Source organism: Chelonia mydas, chromosome 24 (assembly GCF_015237465.2).
Source record: "Chelonia mydas isolate rCheMyd1 chromosome 24, rCheMyd1.pri.v2, whole genome shotgun sequence".
NCBI lineage: Eukaryota > Metazoa > Chordata > Testudines > Cheloniidae > Chelonia > Chelonia mydas.
In genome coordinates this window covers 2,708,956-2,720,589 of record NC_051264.2, presented here as the reverse complement: position 1 = coordinate 2,720,589, position 11,634 = coordinate 2,708,956, and the positions used below count along the sequence as shown (strand labels likewise).

The following is an 11,634-nucleotide window of genomic DNA, read 5'->3' as shown; positions in this document are numbered from 1 at the left end:
TAAGCGGTGCCATTTCTATCTAAAATGGTTTGAAAATTGCCGGTGTCCACGATGGAAATATTCTGTATTGTTGGTTTAGTAATTTGACTCAGTGTTTATTTACTCCTCCCTCCTGAGCTATTGGGAATGGAAGGTCTTATGGACAAGGCACAAATAGGGCCTCAGAAAATCTGCTTTGGGTCCTCCTCTCTGCTACCAGACTCTCAAAAGGCCTCAGCACTCAGTAATCACAGCTGTATTGGAAACTGCTTTAATCTTCTGAAACCAAATCCACAAAAAGTAAAGGAGGACTTGTGGCACCTTAGAGACTAACAAATTTATTAGAGCACAAGCTTTCGTGAGCTACAGCTCACTTCATCGGATGCATACATCCGATGGAACCTGGTAACACCTGGTAACACTCATTGTTTCATGTTCTCTGTGTATATAAAATTCCCCCCCTATATTTTCCACCGTATGCATCCGATGAAGTGAGCTGTAGCTCACTAAAGCTTATGCTCTAATAAATTTGTTAGTCTCTAAGGTGCCACAAGTCCTCCTTTTCTTTTTGCGGATACAGACTAACACGGCTGCTACTCTGAAACAAATCCACAAAGAGACTTAGGCATCTAAATTCCTATTTAGTCAGCAAAATCCAAGAATTTGGTGACACGGAGATGCTCAAAATCGCTCACTCTGTAGGAACCTACATTTCCACGGCACCTGCCTTTGTGCTGCTTGGAATATGCAAAATCACCAACCCTCTGATACTTCCAATCTGTTCACAGCCCTGATCACATAATTCTCAGACTAGGCATTCACTTCCCTATTTTACCTGATGATCCAGATCCTTCTCAGAGCATATCCACCAGTTTGGGGATCACAGAGAAGACATCTGAGGATTACTATGTCAGGAATATAGCGGACTGGCTGGCTGGCTGGGTCTAAGAATATCCCAATTCAAGGGGTTACTTACTGCATGACATGAGCTCTGAGTCTCCTGTGCCACTGTGAACTGTGTTATGCTCACTCTGCTCTTTACTGTGTGTTTCAGGTTTACAACAATCACCAAAGATGAAAGATCTGTGTTACCCATCCGGCCCATGTTGTCCCGACATTTGCCCAGATCCATGTGCTTATGCCTGCAATGAGCCTTGTATTACATCATGTGGCGACTCGAGCGCAGTGATCTTTGCACCCCCAGTTGTCGTGAGATTCCCGGGACCAACTCTTGCTACTTGCCCTCAAGACAGCTTCGTGGGAACCACCATACCAAATGTACCCTATAGATATGGGGGTGGTCTTGGGGGTGGTGTTGGTGGTGGTATTGGAGTTGGTGTTGGGGGTGGTTACGGTGGCGGATTTGGGCTTGGAGGTGGATACAAGGGTGGATTCGGGGGTGTATGCGGAGGTGGTTATGGGGGTGGGTATAAGGGCTCATATGGATATGGGGGGAAATATGGTAGGCACTGCTCGTACACCAGCTATAGATGTCCATGTTAAACCCAGAAGAAAGATCCACGGAACAAGAAATACCCAGGAAATGAAAGACAAGATAGAGATTCCCCACACAGCCAATAGAGAACGAGCATCTGCAACTCCACTCGAAATCAGAGGGGGTTGTGGGTATTTGTCATCTGTATAAATCAGGCCTATCAATGCCTTCCTTTTGTTACATATTCCTTGAGCTTTACGGTCTGTCTAGTTTTGCAACTTAATCTTATGCTCCTGTTGTGCTTTGTCCTTTCCAATCCTGAGCAGTCTACAAGTTACTAAAATTGCTGGAAAATGCGACATGATTTTCCAGCTCTGCAGCTGCAAGGAAGAGAGCAGAACACGTTGTGTGAAATGCACCACGTTGTAGCTGGTGACTGGCTGGAGCTCTGATTGTAACCCTGCAAATGCATTCTCTGTACTCTGCATTAATTCATTCTGTCCGTGTAAACTCTGCTGCTCAGTCCCATTAAAAAATTATGCTGCATCATATTATCGGCCTTCTGGTTTTCCTTTCTCCTCCATTCTTTCTTCCAAAACACGAGTTGAGACAATTTAACCAAAACAGTTTGGCTAAAATCAAAACAACGTTCAAAGTATACAATTAACATGGAAAAAAATTATTTTTCCCTCCCAACTTCCCCTTGTTATAATTAGCATGGCCCAGGCTTCCCTGTCAGAGGGTTAACAATACCACTAACCTGCTGCAAAATGCTTCAGAGTTAGTGAAAACAACCTGCTTCCTGCTCCTGGGCTCAGCTTCTCCCAGCTCACACAGGGCACATGGCCCTTTGTTATGCAGCTGCCCTGACTGCTCACCCTCCTGGAGTCTGACCCCAGCAACAGGAAACCTACTGGACCCTAAAGGACAACAGCCAAAATCCAGAAGCTTCTGGATGTGGACGGCTAAATCTGCCTAGCAACAATGATCCAGACACAACTCATTCCTACAGCCCTCCCAGCCCATCAGACTCTTAAAGAGATATCTCCCTATTAGGTCCATGGGTTACATATGCACTAATCAATCCCTCTCAAACCCATAAGAAAGAAGAGAATCAGGTACATTACTTGGTTAATAGCATTGTGCAGGGCCTCTGCACAGGGAGGAATTATCGCCTTGTAACACGTCTCCGATAGAAGGGAAATAGATAAATGACTTTCAACTAGAACAGATTTCCCTGCCCTAAATATTATACAAAATCTATTCGTTGGGGAATTCTGAGACAAAAAATTAAAAATTCTGCAAAATTCTGCATATTTTATTTGTCAAAATTATGCAGTATAATCACACCAGTTTCACTTATTTTGGTAATTTATTTAAACTACCATACAGAAAAGAGGGACACAGAGTAACTGACTTAATCTGCAGCAAGAGAGATTCAGGTTAGATTCACAAAAAGAAAAGGAGGACTTGTGCCATCTTAGAGACTAACAAATTTATTTGAGCGTAAGCTTTCGTGAGCTACAGCTCACTTCATCGGACGCAGGCAGTGGAAAATACAGTGGGGGGATTTATATACACAGAGAACATGAAACAATGGGTGTTACCATACACACTGTAAGGAGAGTGATCACTTAAGGTGAGCTATTACCAGGACGATAGCCGGTGGGTGGGGGTACCTTTTGTAGTGATAATCAAGGTGGGCCATTTCCAGCAGTTGACAAGAACATCTGAGGAACAGTGGGGGGGGGGGGAATAAACATGGGGAAATAGTTTTACTTTGTGTAATGACCCATCCACTCCCAGTCTCTATTCAAGCCTAAGTTAATTGTATCCAGTTTGCAAATTAATTCCAATTCAGCAGTCTCTCCTTGGAGTCTGTTTTTGAAGTTTTTTTGTTGAAGAATTGCAACTTTTAGGTCTGTAATCGAGTGACCAAAGAGATTGAAGTGTTCTCCAACTGCATCATGCATCCGATGAAGTGAGCTGTAGCTCACAAAAGCTTATGCTCAAATATATTTGTTAGTCTCTAAGGTGCCACAAGTCCTCCTTTTCTTTTTGCGAATATAGATTAACACGGCTGCTACTCTGAAACCTCAGGTTAGATTATAAGCATAAATGTTCTAACTTCAGTGATAGTAAAGCAGCTGGAGCAGCTGGCGGAGATGCAGATCACTGAGGGGGAGGAAGACTGGGCGTAAGTGCATGCATCCATGGAGGGATGTTAGGGGTGCAGGGCTGGACACGTGCCTACGTGTGAACAAGTGAGAGAGTCACTCTGTCCTTTTTGCTCGCTGTTGCGGCACCCCCGGCTTGGAGGGATATGGTTTGTGAGGCAGGTTCTGTCCCTGATGCAGAGCAGAAATGTAGCAACTAAGCAGGCAGGCTGCTAATGTTCCCATTGACAATTAATTGTTCCCATTCTTAGTCAATTTCCCCAGGAGCCTAAAACACATGGAAGAGTTTTAAGGCTCCTTTACATTGCCAGTGTGGTGTAAAGGATCATTATATGACGGTAAGGGAAACCTCTGTGAGGAAGATCGATGGGCTTTCTCTCTTTTTTCCTGGGCCAGAGTGGCACAATGGGGTTAGATTACAGCTCACAATCTATTTTACTTATTCATTTAAAACAAATGCAAGACAAAGATGAGCAAACCTGTGTGAGTTTCACCTGTGAAATTCTGACCAATGTAAAGAGACATTCTACTTTACTTTTAGTTTGGTGTCTGGTATTCTGTAAGTAATTTAAATGACAATCCAGGATTATAACTGAAATGCAGGGTATTGGTTACCAAGTATTTCTAACTTAACTTTCATGTGTTTAGGAAATGCTGAACAATTAGTGATTTATTTTCTGTATGGTAGATTAAAAAATGCACCAGAATAAGTGAAACTGGTGTGTTATATTGCATTATTTTGACAAACAGAAAAAGCAGAATTTTGCAGAATTTTTAATTTTCTGGCGCAGAATTCCCCCAGGAGTAGATTCTGTATCATATTTAGAGCAGGGACATCTATTCCAGTTGAAAGTCATCTATCTATTTCCCTTCTATCAGAGACGTGCTACAAGGGGGTGATTCCCCCCTGTGCAGAGGCCCTGCACAATGCTATTAACCAAGTAATGTACCTGATTCTCTTCTTTCTTATGGGTTTGAGAGGGATTGATTAGTGCATATGTAACCCATGGACCTAATAGAGAGATATCTCTTTAAGAGACTCATGGGCAAGGGGTGGGAATGAGTTGTGTCTGGATCATTGTTGCTAGGCGGATTTAGCCGTCCACATCCAGAAGCTTCTGAATTTTGGCTGTGGTCCTTTTGGGTCTGCTCCAATAGGTTTCCTGTTGCTGGGGTCAGACTCCAGGAGGGTGAGCAGTCAGGGCAGCTGCATAACAAAGGGCCATTTGCCCTGTGTGAGTTGGGAGAAGCTGAGCCCAGGAGCAGGAAGCAGGTTGTTTTCACTAACTCTGAAGCATTTTGCAGCAGGTTAGTGGTATTGTTAACCCTCTGACAGGGAAGCCTGGGCCATGCTAATTATAACAAGGGGAAATTGGGAGGGAAGAATAATTTCTTGCATGTTAATTGTATACTTTGAACGTTGTTTCGATTTTAGCCAAACTGTTTTGGTTAAATTGTCTCAACTCGTGTTTTGGAAGAAAGAATGGAGGAGAAAGGAAAACCAGAAGGCCGATAATATGATGCAGCATCATTTTTTAATGGGACTGAGCAGCGGAGTTTACACGGACAGAATGAATTGATGCAGAGTACAGAGAATGCATTTGCAGGGTTACAATCAGAGCTCCAGCCAGTCACCAGCTACAACGTGGTGCATTTCTGCTCTCTTCCTTGCAGCTGCAGAGCTGGAAAATCATGTCGCATTTTCCAGCAATTTTAGTAACTTGTAGACTGCTCAGGATTGGAAAGGACAAAGCACAACAGGAGCATAAGATTAAGTTGCAAAACTAGACAGACCGTAAAGCTCAAGGAATATGTAACAAAAGGAAGGCATAGATAGGCCTAATTTATGCAGGTGACGAATACCCATAACTCCCCCAGATTTCGAGTGGAGTTACAGATGCTCATTTTCCATTGGCTGTGTGGGGAATCTCTCTATTGTCTTTTATTTCATTTCATGCTTGTTTCTTGTACTGTAGATCTTTCTTCTGGGTTTAAAAAGGACAACATTCCCTGCGGTTAGCATAGCACTTCCTACCATATCCCCCCCATTTCCCATATGAGCCCCCGCATCCACCGCCGAATCCGAATCCACCCCCGAATCCACCACTGTATCCACCACTGTATCCACCACCATAACCACCCCCAACACCACCACCATAACCACCCCCAACACCACCACCAACTCCAACACCACCCCCAAAACCACCCCCATATCTATAGGGTAAATTTGGTATGGTGGTTCCCACGAAGCTGTCTTGAGGGCAAGTAGCAAGAGTTGGTCCCGGGAATCTCACAACAACCGGGGGTGCAAAGATCACTGCGCTCGAGTCGCCACATGATGTAATACAAGGCTCATTGCAGACATAAGCACATGGATCTGGGCAAATGTCAGGACAATATGGGCGGGATGGGTAACACAGATCTTTCATCTTTGGTGATTGTCGTAAACCTGAAACACACAGTAAGGAGCACAGTGAACATAACACACAATTTGCAGTGTCATGCAGTAATAGATGGCAGGTAATTCCATTTCTTACAGGCTCTGTATCTGCTCCTATTTATTCCTTCTCGTCCTATTCACCCATTTACCCTTAGTCTTCTTCCTAACCATCCCCTGTGAACCCTTCTTACATCCTGGCTTCCTCCTTCCCATGCCAAGCAACTTCCCTATTTCTTTGGGTCCCATGCAGGAAATGTTCTCCATCTGCTAAGCCTTGATTGGCCACTTCTCCTTGAGATCAGTGCTGCTTGGAGCTTGCACCAATCCCATCCGATGTTTTCATCTGTCTATTTTTCCTGATCTCTGTTTCTGGAGGCCACTCCCATCCAATCCCTAACCCTTCTTTCTAAATATTCTGGCTCCAATCAAAACTTTCCTAGTCCATTCATAGTAAATTACCTTTTCACTGATTCATGCAGTCATTAAGCTGCATAAAACCCCCATGAAAGGAGTGGTTATTATCAGTGACTCAGTGGAAGTGAGCTGCCCACCACTGCCAGGTGAGTCCATGGATGAGCCGGGAGTAGAACTCAGGCCCTCCTCATTGATATTAATGATAGAATTGATCATGTGAACTCCAATATTTCCTACATGCTGCAATTGAGAATGGGGCCCCATTGTAGTGCGCCCTGCACAGGCAAAGGGTAAGAGACACTCAGCTGGCAGTTAGGGCACCCAGCCGGGAGGTCGGAGATGGTTTTAAACCCCTGCTGTAAATGAGGCAGAGTGGGGATTTGAAAACAGGTCTCCCACATTCCAGTAGAGTGCCCTAACCACTTGAATTGGGTTAGTTTCTGGAGGCCACTCCCATCCAACCCCTAACCCTTCTTTCTAAATATTCTGAGTCCAGTCAAAAGCTTTCCTAGTCCATTCATAGTAATTCACCTTTTCACTGATTCATGCAGCCTTTAAGCTGTGCAAAACCCCCATGAAAGGAGTGGTTATTATCCCTGTGGCAGGTTATTAAATGCTCAGTGGAAGTGACCTGCCCACCACTGCCAGGTGACTCACAGGATGAGCTGGGAGTAGAACTCAGGCCATCCTGATTGATATTACTGATAGAAATGATCATGTGAACTTCAGTATTTCCTACATGCTACAACTGAGAATGGCACCTAATTGTACTGCACCCTGCACAGGGAAAGAGTAAAAGACATTAAGTTGGTTAAGGCACCTAGCTGGGAAGTTTTAAAACCCTGCTGTAAATGAGGCAGAGTGGGGATTTGAAAACAGGTCTCCCACATTCCAGTAGAGTGCCCTAACCACTTGGATTGGGATAGGCACATCCATGCCAGCCAGCCAGTCACCTCCCTATATTCCTGGTACTTGCCCTCAGATGTCTTCTCTTTGATCCTCAAACTGGTCAATATGCTCTGAGAAGACTAAGTGGATCTGGACCTTCAGGTAAAATAGGGAAGTTAATGCCTAGTCTGAGAATCCCCCTGGGACTTGGACTGTGAGCAGACTGGAGTATCAGGGTGTTGGAGGCTTTGCATGTACCAACCAGGACAAAGGCAGGTGCCATGGGAATGTAGGTGCCTACAGGGTGAGCAGTTTTGCAGATCTCATTGTCACCTAATTGTTGGATTTCACTGACTAAATAGGAATGTAGATGCCTAAATCTCTCTGTGGATTTGGTTTCAGGGGATTAAAGGCTCAGTTACCAAACAGTTATGATTACTGAGTGCTGAGCCCTTTTGAAAATCTGGTCCCATCGGATTTGCCCAGGGAAATCTGTGGCAGAGAAGAGGACCCAAAGATTTTCTGAGGTCCTACCTGTGCCTTGTCCATAAGACCTTCATTTCCCAACAACTCAGGAGGGAGGAGTAAATAAACAGCTGTGTCTTATTACTAAACCAACAATATAGAATATTTCCATCATGGACAAGTGCAATTTTCAAACCATTTTAGATAATAATGGCACCGCTTAGTTCAGGGAAACAGTTAATAATGCAAATGCCTTTCTTAAACCAGTTCAACGTAGGGACTAGATCTCTCAACTAGTCTAAATCATCATACTTACTTATAATTTAAATGTGCTCCTTTTAATCACACCAGCTAAGTATCTGGATCTAAAACTGAAAATTATGCCAATCAGTAATTAAGTATTGATGTATTGGGTCTGATCAGTGGCCCACCTCATCCAGTACCCTGTCTCTAACAGTGTACAGCACCACACACTTCAAATTAATGTATAAGAAGCCTGATATTGTCCATTATGGAATCAACTGCCTATAACAAGTTACTAACACACCTGAAGCAGAAGCTAGCTTTGCCCTGGAGGAGAACACACACATACATATATATATATATTTAAAAATCTGGGACTCATGTATAGCTATAGCTCTATCTATTGAAAAGAACAGAAGAGAAGAGCGGCTCTTCAATAGTTAGATACGAAAGCTGATCTCCATAATTTTATGGAAAAAGCAGGATCAGATCATCAGTCCAGGTAAACCTTTGTGACTGCAATGAAGCCAGCTGAGGACCTCACAATGTGTATTTATATATATAAAGAGTTAGAGAATCACAATCTAGTCTCAAAATCTGTTATCAAAGTAGATGGTGGCTGAGATTTGTCATAAATCTGACATCCAAAACCCAGTTATAATAATTGGGAATGGGGTGGGAGTTTGAATCCCATTTGTAGATTTGAAAATCCCAACCTGCTATTTGTAAGAAAGCATCCACCAAAGTCTGAAACTGATGAGCTACAAAAAAATCTCTTATGGAAAACAAGATGCCCCCTGCTCCAGCAGTTCTCATATCACAGACTGTGGGTGTAGGATTCGATCCATAGTTAAAACTATCACTAAAGCAACAATAGGAGGAATCTGAGTCAAATAGACTTACCCAGTGCACCAAGGGGATAAAGTCAGGAGAAGTGATTAGAACAGCCTGCAGTCCTGAGCACTTTTATATGCTTTCTTAGCCAAGGGATGCACAGGAAACATGCTTAGAGCACAGAGACCTTCTCATTAGCCAAACAAAATGTTTTCTTACCTGGGTAACTCCTGTAATTATTATAATGGTTTTGATCACGGTTAATGATAGATAGTCAATTCGCAGTCCCACACAGGCTGACCTGCATGCTGCAACCTGCAGTTTCCTTTCATGTTGAATCTTTGTGGGCCAGCTACTTTCCTAGTATAATCCTCCTGACTTCCTGGATGTCAACAGGACACTAAATCTAGTTCAATTTCTATCGTTCTCCTTTGATTAACTTCAGAGTATGAGGGTGACTCAGAGGTATATCAATGGTACAATCTGCTGCCATGCACATGATTCCATATTTGTTCTTTAAATATGCTGATTAGTATCTAATTAGTGGTAAGATGGAGTTTACCCTTGGAACTCCTGGGAGGATGGAGAGTTTGTTCGACATGCTTAGAATCCCCACCTGTCACTCTTCACTATGTGTTTGAGTCAACATGATTTTGAAATCCATGGATGTCCTTTCAGGAAGTTCAATGTCCTCCAAACTACGCCTTCTGGGACACAATACTCTCCTGAAAACAGGGCAGTACAAGTAGGATTGCTGCATGTTATGTGTGTTCCCTGCTGAGGTTCCATCCAATGCTATTAGACATTCCAGTCTGAAGGGATATCCTGTCAAATGATCAGTGGTTTGGAATCAGGGACTCAGCTGTTGATCAGGACGGGACACCCAGGGTCCATCTACAGTAGGTTTCTCCTGAGTTGCACCAAAAAGTGGAGGTAAATGAAAGGAAAGCATGCAGCATTACATAAAGGTTTAGGACTAAACTCTTGGAACTAGATCTCCATCTTTGACGTAACAAGACAGTGGTGTTCTTCTAGGACAAATCACCTGACAAAGTCCAGGAAAAATAGCATGAGAGATTGAAAATGCTGGGCACTTAGTCATGGGAAGAGGGTGATGGTTAAGGAATGAGCTTCCACAGTAAATAAGATTAATCCAGAGTATGATCTACTTTAGCACAGAATGAAAGGTCCTTCTCTTTTAGAAAACTACCACACCATGGCCAGAATGATTTTTAAACTGCTGTCTACACCCTAAGCAGCACTTTCTATAACCAGGGATATAGAAAGAATGAAAGACTCTCCAAACCTTACTACTGAATTCTCTATGGATATCCAGGCACATAGGAATTCTCAAAGGTTCTCATGGTCCTATATCTTTTACTCAATAATACCCAGCAACATCTCTTTCAGAGACGTTCACGTAGGAAAGGTTTAGATACTGTGTTTGTGGGAAGGGAGCTATGCAACATTCTCAGATAGAGAAATAGATTTTTAGCCCCCCAGAAGGAGTATTTGATCAACACCAGTTTTCGCTTATGGGCAGATGAAAGAGGAGGGAGGTTTCCTATTTATTAAAGATCACCAAGATCTGTCTGTGGCTAAACAAAAGTCCAAAATTTTCAAAAGTGACTAGTGATTTTGGAGCAAAACCTCAGATATCTTGTAGAATCCTGGTTTTCAAAAATGCTCAGTTCCTATTCTCTGGTTCCCAGTCTTCTTGCAGGCGTCTCAAGCAGGCACCAGGAATCACCAGTCATTTTTGAAATTCTTGGCTTTCATTTCCTCACACTTTAAACTCAAGGACATGAGAGCTTTCAACTAGAGTCAGAACAGCCTGCTAAAGAAAGGAATAGACATGCCTAAAGAATTGAGGATGTTTTTTCCTACTAAGAATGACAGTAGTCACATCAGGGCTAGAGCTGGTATTCCCAGGAACTGATTACATGAGATATAAGGCCAAATTTTCAGTTGGTATAATGAACCAAGTCATTAGCATGGATACAAGACTCTGATAACCAGAGGAGACTTCACAGCTGAGTTCCTAAACATGGGAGAATGAAATTATCCCCAGAGCAGCAGGCCAACCCAGAGACCTATCCTCCACTTCAACCCTCTTTAGCCCTACTTTGAATGTTTAAGAAAGATCTAAATGGTGCATTGTCATTTTGCTGGCCCTTTCTTGTGGAGAGGATTGCCACCCGCAAGGCAACTCAACTCATCGGAAAAATGCTCTTGGATTTCAGTGGACATGGTGTCAGAGCCCATACCAGATAGAGCTGGGTGGGCATGTGACGCATGCAGAAGGAAATCACCCCACCTCCCTAATGATATCCCAGAGTAAATTCCAAATTCCAGCTACTAGACTGGATTTAATGAACTAACTTGGAATCCTGTTCGTTGACAGCAGCTTGCCGTACTGATACATCTCTCTGAGACACTCTCGTTGGGTGTAGTTATTAACAACAGAACCAAAGAAAACAAACTAGATGCATACCCTTTTTGACAGTATGGAACTAAATGGAGTGATACTGGGCATGAACATGGTGCATAATGATTTCAGATTAAAGCAATCTTCAGGGTGTAATACCGCATGTCATTGAGTCTGGGAGTGATCACAACAATTGCCAGTAATGGGAGGGGTTCTCTGTGCAGAATATTTTGTTTCATAATTAACAAGGACTTTGTGCACCAAGGGTGTCCCAGATCCTAGTGGTGGCCTAAGACAACATAGAAATGTGTTCCTAACTCAGGGCTCTTCT

At 43.2% G+C, this 11,634-nt stretch overlaps 1 non-coding gene across 1 annotated transcript; it reads right to left on the bottom strand.

The window, feature by feature from the left end:
* Positions 1–5,266: 5,266 nt before the first annotated feature.
* Positions 5,267–9,191, bottom strand: LOC114022239. The gene is made up of 2 exons (XR_006287358.1): positions 8,945–9,191; positions 5,267–6,040 (listed from the first exon to the last, which is right to left on the bottom strand). It is a non-coding gene; the product is annotated as an uncharacterized LOC114022239 (transcript).
* Positions 9,192–11,634: the final 2,443 nt, after the last annotated feature.